This window comes from Cryptomeria japonica, chromosome 9 (assembly GCF_030272615.1).
Source record: "Cryptomeria japonica chromosome 9, Sugi_1.0, whole genome shotgun sequence".
NCBI classification, from domain to species: Eukaryota; Viridiplantae; Streptophyta; class Pinopsida; order Cupressales; family Cupressaceae; genus Cryptomeria; species Cryptomeria japonica.
Window position 1 is genome coordinate 142,454,940 of NC_081413.1, and position 26,814 is coordinate 142,481,753.

Below are 26,814 nucleotides of genomic sequence, written 5' to 3' on the forward strand. Positions count from 1 at the left end.
ATGGTATCATGTTCAAATTTTGATCAAACAAATAGGGGCAAATGTCTTCCAATGAATATCTCCTTGTTGTTCCCCTTTGTATGTCTTGCATTTGTTGTTGAAGAGCCTGAATTTGTAGTGTTAAAGTGCTTTAGACATTATTATCATTAGTTCTTGCATCAACTTTTGCTTTCTTGAGATCTTCTTTTAGTTTGTTTATATTGAAATTAGTAGGTAGTTTAGTACCTTGACTCGCCAACATCAAAAATTATTTTTCTCAATTAGTTTCTAGAAGCTTTTCCATAAATTTATGGAATTTGGGGTCTTGTTGAGCCTCTTGAATTAGTTCATCAGTTATCTCCTCTATTTTGGTATCTTTATACTTGTGAAAAGGATTTCCTCTCTTTCTGCCATAATAGGTGGAGTTTCTACCTCCTTTTCTTTAAGTTTCAGTTTCTGAGATCTTGTCAAAATGGGCATGCAAGTGATTGAAATTGTTTTAAAATTTTGATCTTTGTTGTGGGTGCCAATTTAATATGAGATACCTAAGTCAAATAGGAAAGATCTTTCTTATTGATAAGACTAGGGTAATCTGATTTGCGGTTATGTTTCTTGATAAAGGATGGCATATCCTGATAAATGAAAGTCTACTGAAAATTAGAGAAATAATTGCACTTAAGTTGTTTGATCTAAGTTTATAAGAAATAATTGTACTTGCAATAACTGATTTTTCCCAGTTTAATTGATATTTTGATGATAGATAAGCTCAACTTTGAAAGGGGGTCTGAAAAAGATTTTGGTTTTCTGACAAATTTTAAAATTTTCTCTTTGTTTGAGATGTTTTTTAGTTAACAGGTTGATGCACTAAAAGAGACAGTGAATGCACTAAAATATATTCAAATGTGTCAAAATCTCCTACAGATGTGCTAAAATAGGACTAAAATTGGCTATTATGACTGTGTTGAAGGTTGGAAATTTTTCTTGCCTAATTAGCTATTGTATTACTCTGATGTGCTACTATGTTTCTTTTATGCACTAATGAAGACCTTGATGTGTTGTTATACTATGTGTATGCCCTAATGTTTTCTATCAATATGGTAAACTGCTCTTGTGATTGGAAATTTTGAAAATTTGATTGTGTTTTGAGTGAAAAGTCTATGTGTTTAATGGACGATCTTTTGAAAAATGACTAAAAATACAACAACAAGTAATAAGACAATAGTTTTGATTTGTTTCACCCTATGATCTAAACAATAAGTGCATGTTCCAATGATCTTTTCAAATCCCTTTTGTATTCACTGGTTTGAACAATAAAGATACATCAATCAGACACTTGTATTCTCAAGGGTCATTAATAATACCACAACCCACATCTTCATACTCCTTCAACTCAAACAACCTTGTCACACTTGAGGGTGCGCCCATTTTTTCCTTTTGCTAGAAGTTGAACCAAAGAGAATTGCTTCTCAATTCGATCATTTTCTTGGGATCTGTATGGTGAGTGTCGTGGGGGTGGATTCTTCCCCACCCTTGAGCTGTGATACTATAATATTTAGATAACTGACTCAACTTGGCTTCTACACTTAAAGTTTGTAGTAAGGGTTTCATTTGATGCGTCAATGATAAAATCCCTCAAGAGGCTTCCCAACCTTTAGAATAAAGGCTTTACTTATCTCAAGGATAATGGGGGAAGGTTATCAATGAACACTACCATTGAATGTGATTTTCATCACAATCCATATTTGATTATAGTGGGTTGGAATTCTTGGCATTAGCCATTCCCACTTAGGTTGTTCCCCTCTCACCTAGCCTTATAGGATACTTGGGAGGGCAGGCCTGCTAAAAGGTGTTATCCTAACGCAAAAATTGAAAGTGAGTATAGCCTTTTGGTCACCTAGTTGAGGAGAGAGCATAGGCCTATCATAAGACAAAGAAGAAATGATGTTCATCAACCTTGTATTTAAAGTAGATTCCTAATTTAATCAAAGGAAATAAATCAAGAAAACCATGCTTGAGCATCATTAGTAGTTTTAAAACTAGTCTTTAAAAGCATATTGTTTTATATTTTTCATCTTTGATAGCATATTGGGTACCTGCAAAACATAATTGTACAAATTATTCTCATATTTTTCAAAATTTTGTCAAAATAAGTATATGCACTAAAATAGAGCTTGTACACACTAATGTTTGTAGTAAATATGCTAATAAACATGGTAAATGCACTAATAAATAACTCTAATGCACTATTTTGATGAATTAATGTGCTAAAAGAAAGGAATACAACGTTGAATGGTCATGTTGATGCACAAAAAATTGGTGTAAATGTGTTGCTCTAGTCCTTCAATAAGCTATAACAGAGTTCCTATACGCTAAAAGTTACACTCAAAGCGCTACAATTTTTCACCTATTCACTATTCTGGGATGCTAATAAAAACCTATCCTTGAACTTGTGAGAAATTTGTTAAAAATTTTGGGGATGGGCCCTACGGTGGACACCAAAAATGTGTGTGAAAATATGTGACAATTGATAAACAATAGTGTAAATGACACACCAGTGAAACATTATATCAAAGGACATAATTAATAAGAAAATTAAGCAAACAATCATTTGAATAAGTTCTATTGATCTCTATCTCTAAGGATTCTTCAACTTATGTTTTTTCTCTCAGATCATTGAGCACTTGACTTTCAGAATGACAACCTAAAGAATAAGTGCTATGATAAAATGATCTATATACTATGCAAATAAGATCTATATAAGAGTAATAATGTTGTTATAATTGATCTATAATAATGAAAATTCTATGCTAACATGATTAATTGCTAAGGATAATGATATTATAATCTAAAATGCTTCCAAAATGGTTGTGTGTGAGAGAGACTTTACTAATGAGAGAGATTTCTCGTATCATTGATGATGACGGAATGAGTCCTTTTTACAGAGGAAATGGACAAATGAAGGGTTGTGATTCAACTGATGGAGAAAGGGTTAGGATATCCTAAGGAAGTGGTGATCCTCCATCCATGTGCTCCTTTTCAAGCCAATCACATGTTGACAAGTGTCAACATGGGAAGGCTTGAGAGGAGAGGGACAAAGCATCAAATGCTTGAGATGTGATGGTTACCATGGGTGGTTAGGTTAATGTCATTTTAATGGATAAAGCTTTTGTCCAAGGGGTAAAGGAATGTGCAAGGGTTTAAGGGTTAGATTGGTCAAAGTATTAAATGTTTGAAGAGACTTGAGGGTTACCATAGATGGTTGGGTTAAGGTTAGGTTAATGGATAAAACTTTTGTCCAAGGGGTAAAGGAATGTGCAAGGGTTAAAAGGTTAGACTGGTCAAAGCATTAAATGCTTGAAGAGACTTGAGGGTTACCATGGATGGTTGGGTTAATGGATAAGTCTCTAACCAAGGGTCAAAGGCCCATGTGGGTTAACTTGTGGAAGGGAAAAGGTCTTTAAGGCTTTGTAAGAGTCTTAATTGTTTTGAGAAGTGAGTCTTCCATAATCCCTTAGTTTAGGAATGTGCAAACACTTAGAGGGGGATTAGGCTAATGATAGGGGTTTAGACATGATTAGGAGAAGGATTGGTGTGCAACTTGCATTTTCTATAAAGTGCAAGTGGATGAGGGTTTTAGAAATTTAAATAAATATTTATTTATTTATTTAAATGTGAGGGATGGGATTTAGGGATTTTAAATAAATATTAATTTATTTAAATGTGAGAAAGGGATTTAATTAAAAAATATGATTTATTTTTTAATTAAAAGTTAGAATATGGTTAAGTGAATTAAATTAAATAATTTATTTTAATCAATAGAAGGTGGTTGGGGTGAATTAATTAAATATTTATTTAATTAATAGTTGAAAAAGGAGAAAGGATAAATCAAATGTGAATTTAATTAATAGTTAGATAAATGATAATTAAACATATATTAAATTTATTTAATCAAGTGGATAGAAATAGGTGTCTATAGATAGAAAGATGAAGATGGAGATTGGAATTCATATATGGAGATAGGTAGAGAGAGAGATATAGGGGTAGAGAGAATTGTAAAGATATTGAAATAGAGATAGGGGAAGAGATTGAAGAATAAATATGGAGGGATCGAGATAGGAGGGAGAAGAGATATAGATATAGAGGTCTAGGAAGAGAGAGAGAGAGAGAGAGAGAGAGAGAGAGAGAGAGAGAAGGATTAATTGATAGATAGAGGGAGTCATATCTAGAGATAGAGGAGGAGAGAGAAAGATGGAGGTAAAGCAAAAGAGGGAGAGAAATAGATAGAGAGATAGAGAGAGTTAGAGGGATAGATAAAGATATAATGGAGATATATAGATGAGAGAAGGGGGGAGATAGAGATAGATATAGATGATGAGATAGAGATATGGAGAGATCAATATATAAGAACCTATATAAGGGAGGAGAGGGAGAGGGAGAGATAGATCAGAAAATAGAGAGAGAGAGAGAGAGAGAGAGTGATATAGATTGTGGAGATATAGAGAGATAGAGAGGGTTATATATATATATATACATATACATATACATATATATATACATGTATATACATATATATCTATATATATGTATATATATGTATATATATATATGTATATACATATATATACATGTATATATACATATACATATGTATATACATATATATATGTATATATACATGTATATATGTATATATATGTGTGTGTATATATATACACACACATATATATATACACATGTATATACATATATATATATACATATATATATATATGTATATATATATACATATATATATATGTATATATATATATACATATATACATACACATGCACACACACACACACACCTCTCTGTGTGTGTGTGTGTGTGTGTGTGGAAATTGACACTTATTCGGTGACTTTTGATGCTTGATTCATGGTTTAGGGTTGTCATTGATGGAAAATTGTTTTGGAGATTTGATCCAGTGGTCGTGATTTCTCTTATCCAAAAGAAGGAGTTAACTGGTAGGTAGTTAATCGGTAATTTGGGGCTATCTTAGTGATGTTTTGGTCCAAAAAGATTTTCAATGATTGTGGTGATTTTGGTCATTGATTTTGTGATCTCGGTGAATGTGAAGATCCTTAGGAAGTGTATAAATATACTCTTCTAATCCGGTGCTATGTTTTGTTAAAGATTAAAGCTGACTTGAAGCTACAAGTTACACTTTTTTTTAGCTGACTTGGAGGAGATTATTTTTTATAAGACGGGATATATAAGACTAAATTGGTGATTGGTTTTTAGTGTGATATATTTGTGGTGATCATTTTTGGTGCAATTGAGCGCAGTTAATCTAGTAGTTGACTGAGACAGAAATAGAGTATTTATAGAGCGAGTACAGTCAGAGATCTAGTGATTAATTGGAACTTATTTATGCATTATCATTTTCTACTTTAGAGTTCATTTCACTATATCTCCTCATTGTAATTGCATTGTAAGTCATTGAGACTTCCCTGAAGTTTGTAGCCTTCCAGGTCATTGTAATTTAGCAGTGAGCTCTAGCTGGTGAGCATGAATGCAAGTGAATTCCCCATCTATGTAATATTTATGTACTCCTGGCCATAGTATATGAATATTGTGGGTTCTTGTCCCACCATGGTTTTTCCCTTTCCAGTTTTCCACGTAAAAAAAATTGGTGTTGTGGATCTGTGGTCTATTTATTGCTTGTTTATGTTCTTTACTTTTACACATTGCTAATTAGTGGATAAAGAATAAGTTTGTGAATTTGGTTTTCAACAGATCACTTATTCACCCCCCCCTCCCCCTCTTAGTGATCCTTGACTCTAACAATTGGTATCAGAGCCTAGTTCCTTTAAGGAAGCTTTATCTCTTGAGAAAGATCTAGGAGATTGATTTAATGGATTCTAGTTTGTAGAGACAACTCAGTGTGGCACTTGAGGATCTTGATGCACCTAGAAATGAGATCTATACTTTGAAAAAGAATTTGAATGTTGTTGATGATTTCATTAATGACCTGAAGGATCAAGAAAGCATCTGTAGAGAGAAGATGAAGGAATTAATGGACAAGTTAAAGGAGAAAGAAGATCAAATCATGGAATACTAGGATAAAGTTGATGCAGTTAACAAGCTTCAGAGAGAGAATGTTTCTTTGAATAATGAGATGCAATCCATTGTAATGAGGCCGACTAAGGAGATTAATGATCAGAAGAAGAATGAAGAGAATCTAGCACAATCATTGAAGGAAAGAGTTGATGAATGCTTCAGGCCTACCTATGAATGATTACTTCAAGCTTTAGTTGACACAATCAAGGAATAATGGTCAAGAACTCGAAAGACAGATTGCTACCTTGAGGGATGAAATTGCTACTGCTAATGAATAGAAAGAGAAATTCAAAGCTATCTCAACAAGGCTTGATGAGATGCTAAAAAGTTAGAGACATGGAAAGGATATGTGAGGTCTAGGATTTGAGAAAGGTGAATCCTCCAGATTTGGACAACGCAATGCAAAAATTGATCAAAAGAAGAGAAAGAATTATCCGGTAAGATATAACCTAATACTATTAAGTTCAATAGTATATGCTTTACTTGCAATAAATTTGTTCATATGGCAAGTCAATGCAGAAGTAGGATGAATAATGGAGTGAACAACATTTATAATGTTCCTACCTTTACCGGTCAGTGTTTCATATGCAATAATTTTGGACACAGGTCAAATATGTGTGGAGCAATAATGAAGAACTTCCAAAACAAAAGATGTTATTCTTGCGGAATGTTTGGACAAGGTTCCTAATCAGTACAGGACAAGACCAAATCAAATGAACTTCAGACCTATGCAGAATAATGTTGTTTGCAGAGCATGCAACAAAACCAATCACACTACAAAGTACTACAGGAGCAAGAATAGTGTTTTTCTACACAAGATCAAATCAAATGAAAAGGGAAAGGCAAGGTAACTAGGGAAGAACCCTCATCTAGTAACTAGGTCTTTTGGCCTTAGGGGGAGACAAACTCATGCAAATCTTGCAGTACCCCTTAATGAGATATGTAGTCAATGGTGTTGTAGTTGTGAAGTAGGGTACCTGCAGCTGCAACACAAACACACAATAGATCATTACAAGCATGGTTATAAAATTAAAAGAAAATGAAAGATAAACCATGACAAAGTGACCTATCACCTCCTAAGAGATGCAAGTATGGATCTTATCTCAGATCTAGATAAGCAACCTCAGTGACTTGACTACACCTAGACGGGGGATTTGAAATGCTAATGATATGCAAGCTAGATGAGATTGATTATGCTAGATTGATCCAAGAGTCTAATTAAGATAATGATATGCATGATTAAGCTATGATGATGATGAAATTGAGCTAGAAAAGAGATTGATTAAGCTACATGATTCAACAATTATGCTAGAAAATTATCAAATTAAGCTAGATCTAAGATGCAATTGCCTATAATAACAATGCTCAAATGATATGTTAAAATGGATATGCCTAAATTGATTTTAGATCGTATCCTTTGTTCTCCAAAATGGGGGATATTTATAGGATTTCCAAGGCTAGGGGTGAGGTGGCAGGAATCAATGGTCAAGATTGAGTCTGAAGATATCAAGGGTGAAATTGGAGGAGGTTGGAGGAAGGGACAATTGTCATCTCTATGGTGACAAGTGTCAAGGAGTCTTTCTCATGAGAGGGCAAGTATCCAAGGGACGACATATGTGGCTTAAGTGCCATGTGTCTCAAAGGGAAAATATCCAACCCATAGGAGGTTAGGATGTGCAAGATAGGATAAGGTTAGTTAAACCCAGGGGTATGTGAAATGGGTTTGGTTAGAGGGATGGTTAGGTTATGTGGTTAGAAGTTAGGAGGTATGTGGGTAATTTGAATTTAAAAATTCAAATAATAGGAAAGGGATGATTAACTTTCAACAAATCATAAATTGTTTTGTTTTAATTAATTAGGGGATTAAAAGGGAATGAATTGAATGGGGGGATTAATTAATTTGGATTAATTAATCAAAGGGGACTATTGAAATGAACCTATTAAATAAATCCTTAGATTTATTAATAAGTAGATGAAAGAGATTTAATCAAATTTCTAATGAATTCAATTAAAAGATGGAAGGGGGATTAATTAAATAATTACTTATTCAATTAATTATCTTCGGACCATTTTTAGGTGTATACATTTTGCCCCTCTTTGAAGTGAGATGTGATGACGTGTTGATTTAAAGAATAATCTCATTTTGATGATGTCATTGGTTCAATAAGATTCCACAGACATTGATTAACAAATTGCGGTATGATGATACCCCCTCAGGAGATCAATTGAGATAATTGACCTTTGGAGTGTTTGGATCATTGCGAAATTAATTTCCCAATTAGAATTGATTTGATTTTTGCAACATTGATTGATGAAAGTGTGAGTTATTTGATGTGATAATTTAGAAAGCTTGATTGAAGTCGACAAGATTTATTAGATTGATAAGATTGAGATTTAGTCTAGTTTCAAGAATGACACCTCTTGTATAAGACAAAGATGATCAAAGCGTCTAGTTTCAGGAATGATATATCTTGTGTAAGACTTGATGAGAACATCTAGTTCTAGGAAAGATACATCCTGTATAAGACATGATAGAATAGATCAGATGAGATCGATTGATAGAATTTATAAGGTTGATTAGATAAATAACTGACATTTTTTTGATATCAGGTTGCAGGAAGATTCAGATGTGCTGATATGGGTTCTTTTAAGTGGGTAGCATAAGATTTGCACTGGGTCGACAATAGCTAGAGAGAGATGAGTCATCATTTTGATTGTGTATACACTTATGATGATACTTTGATGATTCCTGGAATAGATTTGGCCTTGGATAAGATAAACTTGTGTGATCCCATGCAAGAATGAAATCCAATCTAAATGCAAATGCAAATGAAATGCAAAGCTACGATCGGACCAATCGTTGGGCTATTGCATTTTATCATCCTTGAGCTTTTTAAAATGTGGGAAGTGAGTGCAAACATCAATGGTAGAATTAAACCATGATGACCAGAGCACTACTTTCTTGGATTTTGATATTGTAAGTTAGCACAAGAATCGAGGTATAATTGAACCAAGATGACCTAAGTGTTGCTTGCATAAAACAAGTAGTATTAACCATTTCTATACACAAATTAGAAATGTCTTTGATGATACTCTGATGATCATGTCCTAAGACAAATTTGCACATATTAATGATTAATTTACAGACAGCAGACAATAAAAATATCATGTTCTTTCTTTGTTCCTCTAGTCAAAGACATCCTGGAGTCACTTAGAAATCATGATAGTGAAAATCAAGATGGAAAAGTTGAACCAAAGTGTTAAAAGCATTATCCAAAATATACCATCCATTAAAAAGTGTGTGATGTGTTTAGACTGACATGTGCTAGTTTTATGGTTGACAATTTGATCTTATGTTCAACGTTGGATGTGTCTCAGTTTTAACTTGACAAGAGTTGCCTAACTATTGTTCTACCTATTTGATGAAGCTCAAAATGATAAAAAAATTTACCCCAAGCCTAGAAACAAAGTCATTATGATATACGCAATGATCCAAACCATGGTGAGAAATCAGCTATGATGCTTGCGTATGGACAAAGGTTTATTATGGATATGAACAACGCTGATGGAAAATGAATGCAAGTGGAAGGATGCATGAACTAATAGATGGAAGAGCTAGCTGACAGATAGCGCCTGTTTTCCAAGTTTTCACCATCTGTTTTTATTGCACTTTTTCTCATATTTGATTTTTTTGTTGTTTATTTTTCACTATTTTTGTATTTTCCAATGTTTTTTTATTTTTGTGCTTTTTCACTAGTTTTTTTTGGATTTTTTTGTTTTTTTAGACATAAAACTTCTTCAGATGCATTCTACTGATGGTTTCTTTGAGCTGATCCCCATCCTGTGTTGATAGTTGATATGCTCATGATTAAAATATTGTTGTGACCACTGTAAGGCCCACCCCAACCAAGCTTTGATTAACTTAGTTGACCATGTTTGACCCTACTAATAAGTGCTATAATTCAATAGGATGGGCTCTGTTAGACAGATAGATTTGGTGAAAAAATTAATTGAACCAGGTTACAGAATCATTTCACCTTGAGGTGTACATTTTTATGCATTATGGATTTAGAACTTATAGGATCCCAGGATTTGGATAACATTGATGTATGTTGATGCTTCATTTATATGCGTTATGATATAGAACTCTATATGATTACAAAATAGTATAAATTTGAGATGATATGTGTCATTATTGGATTTGCAAGACTTCACTATGATGATAGAAATAGGATGTATGTTTTATATATGGATTAAAATTATGAGGATTATGATAACTGCGTATGTGGATTTATTTGGATGTAAGATGTATTGATTTGTTTAAATGTATATGGTATGTAGAGTGTTTGACGTGTATTCTTATTCATGTGTTTAAATGTTATATGAGGTTATTTGGAAGTACTAATGTGTAATTGAGATTTGCAGGAAAATTATCCATGTGACCATGGAAATATTATGGAGAACCAAACCCAGCCCTATGTATGTTCGTAAAAGCAGGGTTTGTCTATTTGGAGAGACAACACCCCATTTGTATAGTATTTTATTTGTGAAAGTGGATGTTGCATGTGTGTTAGATTTAATTTATGTATTTGTATAAATCCAACAAGAGACAAAAATTTCATGTATAATTTCGTAAAAGTATTTTTATTGTGTCACTTGACACATGTGTTGATTTATATTTTGATTTTGAATTGTCTCTTGGAGGGAGTTGTTTAACCATAGCTTTTTCAATTAATATTATGTGGTTCTATATTTTTCTAGGGTAGAAAATCTTTGGGGTGGTCAACTTAGGTTTGATCCGAAAATCAACTTCAGAGGGGTTTAAAAGGGGTTAAATGGACACTTAGGGGTAGTTTAAGAGTGTTTCCTAAAGCCCATAAGGTATACCTAAGGGTTAGGAGTAATTTTAGGCATGTTTCAACTCCCATGTGACCATTTAGACACCCTAAAAAGTGGGTTTCCTAAGTTGAGAGAAAATTGAAAATTAGAAGGCATCACCTAAGTTGTTAACTTTCCTTTTGATGAGAGATCCCTTTTGATCTTGTTTCTGATTTTTCCTTTTTCAATTTTAGAAACCTATGAGAACTCTCACTGAGGTCTTCTTAGGCAAGAATGGGAGATTTTGCAGGCAATCACCCACTCTCCATTTTTGGAGACAAGGAATTTTGAAAGAAAAAGATAGATTTGAAATTAGGAATTGGGCTAAGTGTAGAGAAGCAAGGGGTTGTGGAATTGGGCTGCTCATCCTCAACAAATCTAGCATACCTTTCGGCAGTTTGAAGGTTGGCTTAACTTTTCTTGTAATATTATTCATACTGCATGTTATGTTGAAAATAATTTTGTTTGTGTAAAAAGGTTCGTTTCTTGTATGTTTACCTTGGGAAATTATTTGTGTTCTATATTTTACTTATTGTATGCATTTTATGTGCTTTGGGAGTAACCAAGGCCTCCTACTCTTGGGAGAGAGGATGGTCTTGTGGGTGGTAGAAGTTTGACAGCCCTCAAGTGAGAGGCTCTCGTTATGGGAGTGATCACAAGGGATATTTATGTGACCCTTGCTGCATGGCTTGTTTATGCATTTAGGGGTCATAAGGAGGGAAATAAGGCATGAATGCCTTGGGGAGCATAAGGATGTGGGGTTGTTATACTTATGATGTATTTGGTTTGCCATGAGGTGGCTTTGTGTTTTACCATACTTGCAGTCTCCTCAGGGTACTTGGTCCACTACCACCCTTGAAAAGACATCACAATGTGTGGTGCAATATAGCCTTGGTTGGAAATGTGTTTGTGAATTGTTTTCCCTTGTTTATTTTGTTTGCATGTGTGAAACCTGTCTAGGGCTTGGTTCTCCAAGCTCGGGGGTGGCTACTACTCAGCCTAGGCTGGGAGGTGAGCACTTCATGGTCACCATCCTTTGATTATTTGCAGATTGTTGGAAGGAAAGAATAGGACAAGTGGAAATTTGATGGAGTTATTTGTTGCAGAAATCTATTTGAAAATATATTTATTATTTTGTTTAAAATCGTCATTTATTGATAATGAGAGAGACCTATTTGTAAAATGACGATAGTGTCTTTTAAATGTACTTTAAAGAAATGTAGCATTTTAGATTTTGCAGCAATGAAGTGAATAATTCTGGAATTAGTTCCTAAGAGTTTTGAAATTTAATATTTGTTATGTATATAATATTTTGAAAAGCAAGAATTTTATTTTATCTCTTTATGCTTATGAAATTAAATAGGAAGATAATGAAATAGTTTAGAAAAGCATGAATGATAGAAAGCTGGACATAAAATATTTAGTCCTATCTATGGAAATGTAAAAATAGTATATTAAAGCCTTGTCATTGTTCCTTTCATTTATTTGCAGAAATTAAAATCTAAGTTAAATAGTCTAATAGTTAAATAGAAATATATTTTTATAGTTGTTGTATAAAATTATTTAAATCTGTCATTTTATTTATTGCAGAAAATAAAATCAAAGTTTATTATAGCCCTTTCTAAAGCTTTATTTTAGTAATTTCTAGATTTTAAAAGTTGTTGTTTAAACTTATTTACTTCTGTCAATCTTATTAACTTGTAGAAAATAACAAAAAATAAATAAAAAAATCTAAAGTTTATTATAGTCATCTCTAAAGATCTATTTTAAATAATTTCAGGATTTATATGGTTGTTGTTTTAAGCTTATTTAATTATGTTATTTACTATATTTTGCAGAAAGTAAATCCATAGTAAATAATCTATCTAATATTTTTTTTTAGCAACAAAGAATTTAATAAAAGGAAATATATGCATTGTTTGAAATCTGTAGAATTTATCTAACCTGTTAAAAATGTTCAGAATGAAAAGATCTACATCTGTTTACATACAAAGCATGTGCCCCTATACAATATATATATATATACATAAACAAATTTATATGCAAAGATATATGATTAAATGAAATTCTTTTCTAAACAAAAAATATATATATACTCATTTGTATAATATATATATATATATATATATATATTATTTTATATATAAATATAAATATATATATATATATATATATATATATACATTTTAATACAATTAAATAAACAAAAAAAAAAACCTTTTAAGAAAAAAATATGGCATGTTTGGGTTTGACCGAACCCTTGTGCTAAGCACAGAGGTCGGCGTGACCTGGTGCCCACAGTGGACAGTGCCACTATGGCGACCCACAGTGAACGGCCCAAGGGCCGCCACTGTGGGCGACCACAGTGGTTGCCGCCACTGTGGCTTCCCACAGTGGACGGCCCGCACACCGCCACTGTGGTAATCCATAGTGAGCGAGGCCCCTGGAAACACCGCCTCCACCTCTCCTCCCCCTTCGCCTTAGCCGCCATGGCCACTGCTTGGTGAGCCCGCCCTGCATAGCCAACATAAAGTTAAAACCCTAGCCGATTAGGGCTAGGATAAAAGAAATGTGGAAAGATAATAAAGAATGAAAAAAATAAAATAATGAGAGGCTTATTTTATAATAAACAAAGGGTTAGGGTTTGCATGGTTATAACACTTATATATATATATATATATATATATATATATATATATATATATATATATATATATATATATATACACACACACACACATATATGTGTGTGTGTGTGTGTGTGTGTGTGTGTTATATATACAGGGTTATGAATATGATTTTTGACAAAATTTTAGAGTTATAATAACATGAGCGAATTTGAGTAAGTAGTAATAATATTTGTTTAAGGAAAAATGTATATATTAAAGAAATTTTATAATTTACATGTATTAATGTTTTTTTTAATTTAAACATTTAATAATAATGCGGTTTAAGGGCAACTGGTAGATCAAATATTTTATTAGAAGTTGTTGTTAAACATAAGGGTATAAAAGAAAAGGGATGTTTTTAGATTATTTTATTAATAAACTTAAGGAAGATATTCATTTTGAATTAATTGACTCTTTAGTGGATTTATCTTTAATTATTGATTAAAATGAATTTTAGACAAAATAGACTTATTGGAGATTTATAATATCTTCGCCAAATATTTTAGGGAGTGTTGATTTAATTAACTATTAGCCAATTTAGATGAGAAAATAAATTAATTCCTTTAGTAATCCGCATTTAATTTTAAATTTATTTTTGTCTACTTGTTTTAGTGGTTAAAGTTAACTCCCACATAGTTAAGACAAAACTTGATAGTGCATTTCATAATGGCAATTTAATGTTATTAAGTTGGAATTTAAAAAAAAAAAATTATCCCGTTCATGCCCAGAAGTTTGGGCATGACATTTTGGTATCAGAGCCCTAGGTTCAAACACTGGTGAAAATGGGCTACATTCATAACTTAGTTGAAAACAAACTATGGCTTGAAGTATAACACCTAGGTGGAAAACTTGCGAAATAACAAAGTGAAACATAAGTGAAAATTCTTGTAAATCAATAGATCAACATATATCAATTCAAGGGGTTTCAAGGGTAACTAAAAGCCCTAAAATTTGAACTTATTAGTCATAAGGTTTATGGCATAATAAATACCCCAAGGGTTGTGAAATTTTCAATTATTTATTTATATGAAGTATTTTCGGTGTTTAATCACAAAATTTAGCTCTTTAGTACTTATGGGGTACCATTCAATTGAAACCTAAACACAATAATTGCCCTAATCAAATCAAGCATGAGGAGTTAATTCTACAATAAAATACATCTGATGGTAGCTAAAAGAATGCCATCCATTGAGATATGTTCATGACAATGGCAAGGCAAGCAAGATAGTTAGACCTAAGATAAAGGCAATAAAACAAGATAAATAAGATCGAGACAGTTCAAGTTAAGTTTTTAAGCTATGTGAAATTATGATGGTTAAAAAGATCAAGGCCGACATTGGAGACATAAAGGAAGAAGAGTTAAAAGGAACTCTTGCAAATCTCAGATAGAAGCATTAACCTATCCTAATGACTAGGTACCTTAAAGAATGTGGTCATGCTAGATTTCTTGTTAAGAGCATTTGTTAGACAATTTTTGTAGTAATGCAGTGAAGCTAGAGTTGGATAACCCTGAAGATTAGAACTAAAATGATGTATGGCAAACTCTGTGATCAGAAAACCCTAGTAATACTATAGACGAGTTAAAATAAGGAGAAAGGAGGCATGAACTTCTTGGGTTAAAACACGTAATTACAATAAACCCTAAGTTCATCCGTGGATTATATAATTGGGGAAACAAGCAAGTAAAACCTCAACTAGTTCCTTTACGGGAAGATAATCTTGGAGAAATTAAATAATGGAAGAGAGAGTAGAGTTGATTTGGGAATCGTACAAAAATCCCCATTGAAGTGCAAGGAGTGTAAAAGAATTGAGATCTTATAATCTAGGAATAAGTAACTAATACTCGTTCAGAAAAATAAGAAGAAAAAGTGCAACCCAATCATGGTTAGTCACTAGGTACAAGACGATATGTAACACAATTTAACTACTAGGCACAATCAAAGAAGCTTTGCAAATTATGGCACTCAAATGTAGAAGCATGCAAAAAAATTAAGTATGAATGAAGCAACATGCGGATGAAAATGGCTTATGGAAAGATTGTATAACAATAATATAATACCAGAGTTTTCATGGGAAATAGTTGGCAGTATAAAATATTTTATGAGAACATTGATAAGGAGCCGAATTTTGTGGTTAGCCAAGGGAGAACTTGGAAAGTTATGGGAGTCTTAAGACATTGGTAATTATTGGACACCTTTAAGTTATACCATAATTAGGTAACAAGATATTATGATGATAAGGTGGTTTTTTGTGGATTGAAGGAAATCGAAGGTTGTGATATGCCAGAAATGGGCTAGTAAGTAAATATAAATAAGTAATATGGAACAAGATAACTTCCCTTTTACTAAATTTTAATTAAAAGGATGGATGTTGGTCACTTTTTGAGTGCACACCCCATTGATTTCATAGTTGCATAAGTGAAGGAGGAGAGAATAAGTCCACTCTCCAAGTTGTTTGAAATAGGTCATGAACTGTGTGGGTAGGAATTGTTGTCAACCGTTATCGATCTTACTTGATGATAATTCCACCCCAAATGTGTTAGTAATTTGACAACAAGCTCCTACCTAATGAAGGCAAGTGAATGTTAGAGGTGAAAATATAAGGAGCTAGCATAAGGTGCTAAGAAAACAAATGATGTCCCTAGTAAAATTATATGATTACATTATACAAATCCTAAGTGGTTCTAAGTAAGCAAGTGTCAATTTTGTATCGAACTATCAACCGTGTGTGTAAGACGTGGAAGTGTGAGTACTTGAGCTACCACATAACATTGAATCAAGGTGTAGCATATTAAGATAAGTAATAGAAGCCATATTAAATTAAGTTATTAAGGAAGGATGTATTAATAGGATGGAGGAAACTAGATAATTATTAAATAATTGATATTGAACCAAGTAACTATATAAATGTATATTTAGTAGAAGATGATCTAATTAAGTACTATTAAACGCAACTGTAATGAAAGGGACTTTTGAGCGAAATTATTATTGCCCTTATAAAATTTATTCGATCCACTTGATAATAGGAGTTATCGTATTTGTTATGTTAGTAATTTTCTTAATCCTATCGCCTAGGAGTTTTATCGAGACCTAAAGTTTCATTGGATCAACTTGTTAAGCTTTAACATCTAATTAAGCATAGATTGCGTATAATTAAGTGTTCAAAAAAAATTAGTGCAAGAGGAATGGACGGAGAATGGTAGAGTTAGTGCAATCACCTGTTAGAATATAATTAAGCATGTTAATAACCCTAAATAGATAGTAGATTATATCGGAAAGTATTGCTTGAAATAGTAAGCACGTGAAGGTTAAACTGAGACATGATTTATAAAATAAAAATAAAAAAATGAATGCGATCTCTTGTGTATAAGAATTATTTCATAAATCAATAAAGGATTATAAAGAATCTAAGAACCTTAAGAGTCTAAAAATCACTACCTAACACACTCAGGACATGTGATCTTGGGTGAGGTGTTGTGATTACTCCCTAGGGTATGACCAGTATGGTCACCTTGTTTCGAGTTTTGATTTGTCAGTGTTTTCAACTTTCTTTGAAAAGTATATTGTGACCTAAGGGCTAGTACTTTCTTTTATTTTTTTTATTTTTTTTATGAAGAGAGGACCACTAAATTTATGTTTCTTTTTATTGGAACTATGGCACTTTCCATGCTTCTAGTTTTAATATTTTTCAATTGCCGGCATTTTTCTTCTTTTGAAGAGACTTGGTAAAAGTAATTTTTGTATTTTGATCTTTTAAAGTGTCAAGTGGTCATTTTGATGGTTGATATAACTATCCCTAGTGACGTGACTTGTATAATATCTATCATATTCATTGAACCACTGATAGTGTGTCAGGGAGAATACTGCAAGGAGTGAAATTAGGCACAAAGAATTAACAAAGAATATATTTTATCAAATTAAGAAAAAGGTAGGAATATCCTCCTAAGTAAGATAAATTACGAGTAATCTGGAAGAGAAAGATGTATAGCAATAATGTGACCTAGACCTAATGAATTGCGAAAGTGATGTTTGTCAACTGGTAAATTTGGCATGTGTATGGAGATGATTGTGTGGATGATATCTAAAATAAGTATTAATAATTTCCATCACTCCCTTGGAATGGGATTGTTATGTACCTTAATGTTTGGAAATTGTGAATAATGTACCCTATGAAACTTAAACCTTGGAGCCTAGAAATATAAAAACATTTTAATCCCTAGTGGTAGAAAACTACCCTATATAGGGGCGGATTTGAAGAACATAAATTTGATTATGCCTTGTTACCTAAGAAAGTTGGAAGAAATTATGCACCTAGGATGGTTTAGCAAATATTTTATTAACACCCTAATGATGTGCCTTGATGTAGAATAAGTAGATTCGCTTTGGTAAACTGTGATGTCAATTCTCTTAGAGGCAAGCATGGATGACAATTGCAGTGGGATAAACATGTTTTACATGAACCCTTAATAAGTATGACTCCTAGAATTCAATAAGTAAACTAGCATGTGTAACCTTGATTGTGGGAGTTGATGTGTGTTATTGATATGATTTGGATGGCGCATTAATGTAAGTTGTTGAAAAGTAGAACTTTGTAAGCACCTACCTGAGATTGAAGGGAAATGAAATAAAAATACTAAGAATTTAACCTTGTGAAAATAATAAGTTAATTACAATAATAAGTTGATTTTGGTATTTCACCTTTCTAGTAGGCAAGATAAGATTTTGAGTAACTTATTGAAATTATGGGAAATGTTATTTCCCTACTTCGTAATTCTACTCATGCGACTTCTAGGAGTAAGTCAAACTCTAGGGGAGGAGGATGTAAGGGTCACCCCAACCAAGCTTTGATTAACTTAGTTGACCATGTTTGAACCTACTAATAAGTGCTATAATTCAATAGAATGGGCTATGTTAGACATATAGGTTTGGTGAGAAAAGCAATTGAACCAACTTACGGAATCATTTCACCTTGAGGTGTACATTTTTATGTATTATGGATTTAGAACTTATAGGATCCTAGGATTTGGATAACATTGACGTATGTTGATGCTTCATTTATATGCGCTATGATATAGAACTCTATATGATTCCAGAATAGGATAAATTTGAGATGATATATGTCCTTATTGGATTTGCAGGACTTCACTATGATGATAGAAATAGGATGTATGTTTTATATATGGACTAAAATTATGAGGATTATGATAATTGCATATGTGGATTTATTTGGATGTAAGATGTATTGATTTGTTTAAATGTATATGGTGTGCAGAGTGTTTGATGTGTATTCTTATTCATGTGTTTAAATGTTATATGAGGTTATTTGGAAGTACTAATGTGTAATTGAGATGCCTAGGAAAATTATCCATGTGACCATGGAAATATTATGGAGAACCAAACCTAGACCTATGTACGTTCGTAAAACCAGGGTTTGTCTATTTGGAGAGACAACACCCCTTTTGTATAGTATTTTATTTGTGAAAGTGGATGTTGCATGTGTTTTAGATTTAATTTATGTATTTGTATAAATCCAACAAGAGACAAAAATTTCATTTATAATTTTGTAAAGTATTTTTATTGTGTCACTTGACACATGTGTTGATTTATGTTTTGATTTTGAATTGTCTCTTGGAGGGAGTTGTTTAACCATATCTTTTTCAATTAATATAATGTGGTTCTCTATTTTTCTAGGGTAGAAAATATTTGGGGTGGTCAACTTAGGTTTGATCTGAAAATTAACTTCAGAGGGGTTTAAAAGGGGTTAAATGGACACCTAGGGGTAGTTTAAGAGTGTTTCCTAAATCCCATAAGGTATACCTAAGGGTTAGGAGTAATTTTAGGCATGTTTCAACTCCCATGTGACCATTTAGACACCCTAAAAAGTGGGTTTCCTAAGCTGAGCGAAAATTAAAAATTAGAAGGCATCACCTAAGTTGTTAACTTTCCTTTTGATGAGAGATCCCTTTTGATCTTGTTTCTGATTTTTCCTTTTTCAATTTTAGAAACCTATGAGAACTCTCACTGAGGTCCTCTTAGGCAAGAATGGGAGATTTTGTGGGCAATCACCCACTCTCCATTTTTGGAGACAAGGAATTTTGAAAGAAAAAGATAGATTTGAAATTAGGAATTCGGCTCAGTGTAGAGAAGCAAGGGTTTGTGGAATTGAGTTGCTCATCCTCAACAAATCTAGCATACCTTTGGGCAGTTTGAATGTTGGTTTAACTTTTCTTGTAATGTTTTTCATATTGCATGTTATGTTGAAAAGAATTTTGCTTTTGTAAAAAGGTTAGTTTCTTGTATGTTTACCTTGGGAAATTATTTATGTTCTATCTTTTACTTATTGTATACATTTTATGTGCTTTGGGAGTAATCAAGGCCTCCTACTCTTGGGAGAGAGGATGGTCTTGTGGGTGGTAGAAGTTTGACAGCCCTCAAGTGAGAGGCTCTCGTTATAAGAGTGATCACAAGGTATATTTATGTGACCCTTGTTGGATGGCTTGTTTATGCATTTGGGGGTCATAAGGAGGGATATAAGGCATGAATGCCTTGGGGGGCATAAGGATGTGGGGTTGTTATACTTATGATGTATTTGGTTTGGCATGAGGTGGCTTTGTGTTTTACCATACTTGCAGTCTCCTCAGGGTACTTGGTCCACTACCACCCTTGAAAAGACATCACAATGTGTGGTGCAGTATAGCCTTCGTTGGAAATGTGTTTGTGAATTGTTTTCCCTTATTTATTTTGTTTGCATGTGTGTAACCTGTCTAGGGTCTGGTTCTCCAAGCTCGAGGGTGGCTACTAGTTAGCCTAGGCTGGGAGGTGAGCACTCCATGGTCACCATCCTTTGATTATTTGCAGGTTGTTGGAAGGAAAGAATAGGACAAGTAGAAATTTGATGGAGTTATTTGTTGCAGAAATCTATTTGAAAATATATTTATTATTTTGTTTAAAGTCATCATTTATTGATAATGAGAGAGACCTATTTGTAAAATGACGATAGTATCTTTTCAATGTACTTTAGAGAAATGTAATATTTTAGATTTTGCAGCAATGAAGTGAATAATTCTGGAATTAGTTCCTAAGAGTTTTGAAATTTAATATTTGTTGTGTATATAATATTTTGAAAAGCAAGAAACTTATTTTATCTCTTTATGCTTATGAAATTAAATAGGAAGATAATGAAATAGTTTAGAAAAGCATGAATGATAGCAAGTTGGAAATAAAATATTTAGTCATGTCTATGGAAATGCAAAAATAGTATATTAAAGCCCTATCATTGTTCCTTTCATTTATTTGCAGAAATTAAAATCTAAGTTAAATAGTCTATTTAGTTAAATAGAAATATATTTTTATAGTCGTTGTATAAAATTATTTGAATCTGTCATTTTATTTATTGCAGAAAATAAAATCAAAGTTTATTATAGCCCTTTCTAAAGCTTTATTTTAGTAATTTCTAGATTTTAAAAGTTGTTGTTTGAACTTATTTACTTCTGTCAATCTTATGAACTTGTAGAAAATAACAAAAAAAAATAAAAAATCTAAAATTTATTACAGTCATCTGTAAAGATCTATGTTAAATAATTTCAGGATTTATATGGTTGTTTGTTTTAAGCTTATTTAATTATGTTATTTACTATATTTTGCAGAAAGTAAATCCATAGTAAATAATCTATCTAATATTTTTTTTAGCAACAAGGAATTTAATAAAAGGAAATATATGCATTGTTTTAAATATGTAGAATTTATCTAACCTATTAAAAATGTTCAGAATTAAAAGATCTACATTTGTTTACATACAAAGCATGTGCCCCTATATATATATATATATATATATATATATATATATATATATATATATATATATATATATATATATATATATATATATATATATATATATATATATATATATATACAAATTTATATGCAAAGATATATGATTAAATGAAATTCTTTTCTAAATAAATAAATATATATATACTCATTTGTATAATACATATGTATATATATATATATATATTAATACAATTAAATAAACAAAAAAAAAACCTTTAGAAAAAAAAATATGGCATGTTTGGGTTTGATTGAACCCCTGTGCTAAGCACAAAGGTCGGCATGTCCTGGTGTTGCCACTGTGGGCAACCATAGTGGATAGTGCCACTATCACGATCCGCAGTGAACGGCCCAAGGGCTACCATTGTGGCTTCCCACAGTGGACGGCCCGCGTGGTCGCTGCCATTGTGGTAACCCACAGTGAGCAGCACCCCCATAAATGTCGCCTCCGCCTATCCTCTCCCTTCGCCTTAGCTGCCATGGCCACCTCTTGGTGAGCTCGCCCTACACAGCCAACATAAAGTTAAAACCCTAGCCAGTTAGGGGTAGGGTAAAAGAAATGTGGAAAGATAATAAAGAATGAAAAAAATAAAATAATGAGAGACTTATTTTATAATAAACAAAGGGTTAGGGTTTGCATGGTTATAACACTTTTATTTTTATATATATAAATATATATATATATATATATTTATATTTATATATGTATATTTATATATATATGTGTGTGTGTGTGTGTGTGTGTGTATTATATATACAGGGTTATGAATATGATTTTTGACAAAATTTTAGAGTTATAATAACATGAGCGAATTTGAGTAAGTAGTAATAATATTTGTTTAAGGAAAAATATATATATTAAAGAAATTTTATAATTTACATGTATTAATGTTTATTTTAATTTAAACATTTAATAATAATGCGGTTTAAGGGCAACTGGTAGATCAAATATTTTATTAGAAGTTGTTGTTAAACATAAGGGTATAAAAGAAAAGGGATGATTTTAGATTATTTTATTAATAAACTTAAGGAAGATATTCATTTTGAATTAATTGACTCTTTAGTCGATTTATCTTTAATTATTGATTAAAATGAATTTCAGACAAAATAGACTTATTGGAGATTTATAATATCTTCGCCAAATATTTTAAGAAGTGTTGATTTAATTAACTATTAGCCAATTTAGATGAGAAAATAAATTAATTCCTTTAGTAATCCGCATTTAATTTTAAATTTATTTTTGTCTACTTGTGTTAGTGGTTAAAGTTAACTCCCACGTAGTTAAGACAAAACTTGATAGTGCATTTCATAAAGGCAATTTAATGTTATTAAGTTGGAATTTAAAAAAATATTTATCTTGTTCGTGCCCAAAAGTTTGGGCATGACAACCACAAACAAACCTAACCAGTTTGGTTCAAACTTCCCTTTCTTTTCTTGATCTGCCTGGTTGCGTGGATTTTCTTTTAGTACTAGTTCTCCAAGTTGAAATGCTCTCGGTTTGACCTTTTGATTGTAGTTTCAACACATTCTTTGTTGTTATACCTTTAAATGATGAAAGGCATTTTGTCTTCATTCATGGATCAATTCTAACTCATGCAATCTAGATACTTATTGTTCTTCATCTGGGATAAGGCCTTTTAATGATACTCGTAGAGAAGGTATCTCTACTTCTAGTGGCAGTATTGCTTCTGATCCATAGACAAGAGAGAAAGGTGTGGCACCTGTTGGTTTGCAGATACTAGTACGGTAGGCCCATAAAGGAGGGTTCAATTGAATATGCCAATCTCTATCAGCATCATTCACTATCTTTTTGAGGATTTTTAGAATAGTTTTGTTTGATTCTTCTGCTTGCCCATTCCCTTGGGGATAGTAGGGTGGGTAAAATCTATGTTGGATCTTGATTTTCCCACATAGCTCTTGTACATCCCAATTCTTGAACAGTCACCCATTATTAGTGATAATGATCATGGGTATTCCATTGCGGCAGATGATGTAGTTCAAGATAAATGCAACAATTTGTTTTCCTATGATATTGATGAGAGGTATTGCCTCAATCCATCTTGTGAAATATTTTGTAGGTACAAGGATGAATTTGTGACCATTGGACGAAGAAGGATTTATCTTTCCTACTAGATCAAGACCCCGTTGGGAGAAAGGCCAAAATGTTTCTAAAGCATGAAGTTCTTGTGCTGCATGAATTAAATTTCTATGGATCTGACATTGTTTGCATGTTTTATCTATTTGAAAAGAATCTGGTTGCATAGTTGGCCAATAATAGCCCAAGCGTATGAGTTTTTTAGAAAGGGTAAGACCACTTGAATGAGTGCCACAAATGTCATTATGGACTTCATTTAAGGCCTTCTCAGATTCTTCTCGCTCAAGACATCTTAAAAGAGTATCGTCCAGACCTCGTTTAAAAAGAGTATCCACGACAAGAGTATAATGGAAGGATTGGAGAATAAAGTTTCTCTTTTGGTTCTTTGACAAGTCAGGAAGGAAGATGTTATCTTTCAGGCATGTGTGAGTTTCACCATAGCGGGAGGAATCATTCCCAACAAGGTGACAAATATTTTGGGAATTAGGACAATTATGTGCAGGCTAAAACAACTCTTCCACCAGGAACCTGTAATGCTCTTGATTTTCCCATGTCTGAAGTAGAGAAGCAAGTGTTTCCATGGAATCTGCTATTTTTTTGTCATTCCTTGGAATCTTCTGAAAAGTTATTTCAACAAAGTATTTCTTGACATCATCAACCAGCTTCTTATAAGGCATTATATTTTCATCCTTTGTTTGATAATTGTCATTGATTTGGTTGATGACAAGCTGAGAGTCTCCAAAGACCTAAAGTTGTGTAATGTTCCATTCTATAGCCATCTTGATACCTATAACTAAAGCTTCATATTTTGTTGTATTGTTGGTGCATGGAAAACTTAATTTGTATGCTTTCACAATTGTATGACCTTGTGGTGTGATGAATAGAATGCCTTCTCTTGAGCCATGTTGTGTATATGAACCATCAAAGTATAATTGCCATGTTTTTGTGGTGATCATTAGGATATCAACATCGGTAAATTCAATGTGTAAAGGACAATCATCTTGAAGCAGTGCCTCTGCTAGTTGGTCGGCAATGACTTGCCCCTTTATAGTTTTTATGTCAACATACTCAATATCAAACTCACTTAGAATCATGATCCATTTTGCTAGTCTTCTTGTTAATGTTGCCTTGCTGAGAAAATATTTCAATGGATCAATTTTTGTCAATCAACTTGATGTAGTGTGATAGTAGATAGTGTCTTAATTTTTGAGAAGCAAAAACTACCGCCAAGCATGCTTTTTCTGTTGGTGAATAGTTGATCTCATATCCTACTAATGTTCTACTGATATAGTAGATGAATCGTTGTTTCCCTTCATTGTCCTATTGTGCAAGTAGAACTCCTAATGATACTTCGGTGGTTGACACATAGAGTAACAATGGCTTTGCTGGAACTGGTGACCTTAGGATGGGTGGTTGCATGAGATAGGCCTTGATCTTATTGAATGCATCCTCACATTAATGGTCCCACCTAAAATTAACATTTTTGTGCAATAGATGAGTAAATGGTTGGCATTTATCAGCTAGCTAAGCAACAAATCTTCTGATTTATTGGAGTCTTCCTTGGAGTGATCTTAGTTGCCTGATATTTTGGAAAGATTCCATTTCCATGATTCCTTTGACCTTAGTTGGATCTACTTCGATACCTCTAGCTAAAACAATGTATCCTAATAGATTGCCTGAAGCAACACCAAAGGCACATTTCTAGGGATTGAGTCGTAGCTTATACTGTTCTAACATGTCAAAGATCTTTTCCTCTATTCCTATATGGTCTTCTTTGTTGTATGATTTGGAAAATATGTCATCCACATAATCTTCCATGAATGTATGCATCATGTCATGGAATATTGTTGTCATATCTCTCTGATATGTAACACCTGTGTTCTTTAGTCCAAAAGACATGACGTTCCAGCAGAAAGTACCCCACGAACATGTGAAAGTTGTCGTTTCTTGATCTTCGGGTGTTATTTTAATCTAATTTTATCCGAAGAAAATGTTCATTAGAGAAAACATGGAGTTTCCAATAGTTAAATCCACAATGATGTCAATGTTAGGCAAAGGAAAGTCATCCTTTGGACATGCATTATTAAGATCTCTGAAGTCTGTGCATATTCTGATACTTTAATCTAGTTTGGAAATAGGAACGATGTTGGATACCCATTGAGGATATGCAACAGGTCTGGTGAATCTGACATCTAGTAATTTCTTTAGTTTTGCTTTGACCAAAAGAGAAATATGAGGATGCATCTTCCTTAATTTCTATTTAATTGGTTTGGCTCCAGGACTGACATTTAAGTGATGTATAATAAGCTCTTGATCCAACCCTAGCATATCTGCATATGACCAGGAGAAATTGATTTGTCGTCGTTTGAAAAATTCCGTATATTGTTGCCTTTCTTGCTCTAATAGAGAGGTTGTTGGATATAGAATCTTTGGTTGTTTTGTTGTGCCAATGTTAACCGCCTCTATTGGTGCGATCAAAATGGATTACCTTTCTTGATAGTGCTCAGGTAAAGTGTCAAATATCCATCTTCTAGTGCCTCCAAGAGGTTTTCATCGTTAGATGTGTCCTTTCTTCTTACTTTTTTCTGATCTAATATTGCCAAGAAATGGTTTTCAACATTAGACTTGATATTTTTTTCTTTATTTTCACTTTTACGACTGGGAGATTTGGCACCTACTTGATTGGAAGATGCGTTGTTGCAATTCTTAGTGAAATTTGTTGCAAGTTTGATTGCATTAAGATATACAAATATGGCATAGTCATTAGGAAAGGTATCAATGGTAGTATGTCTTTCATTTTCCCAATCAATAAGTTCAGGGTGGATTAGAGGTAAGGGGTCATCAGGTTGAGATGTTTCGAGGGTATCAAGGGTCATGATAGATTACTTGACAAAATTGAGGCAAATGATTTTTCTTTGGATTGTGTGTACGAAGATGATGCTTCCCTATTATGAGAAACAATGACCTGTTGAGCTAGTTTTAGATTACTACAGTATTGAAATGGATTTGAATCTGCTAAGATCATGATTTCCTACCAATTGTAGGGAAATTATAGGCACTGATGATATGTTGATGGAACAACTTGTATGTCATGTATCTAGGGTCTTCCCAAGAGTATGTTGTATGATAAATCCAAGTCTAGAACTTGGCATGTTGTGTCTTTCTGCAAAATTCCCACTCTGATGGGTAATATCACAATTCCTTTAGAGAAACTCTCTTCTTTATCATATGCTTTGATGGTGATCTTTTTTTGGCAGCAAC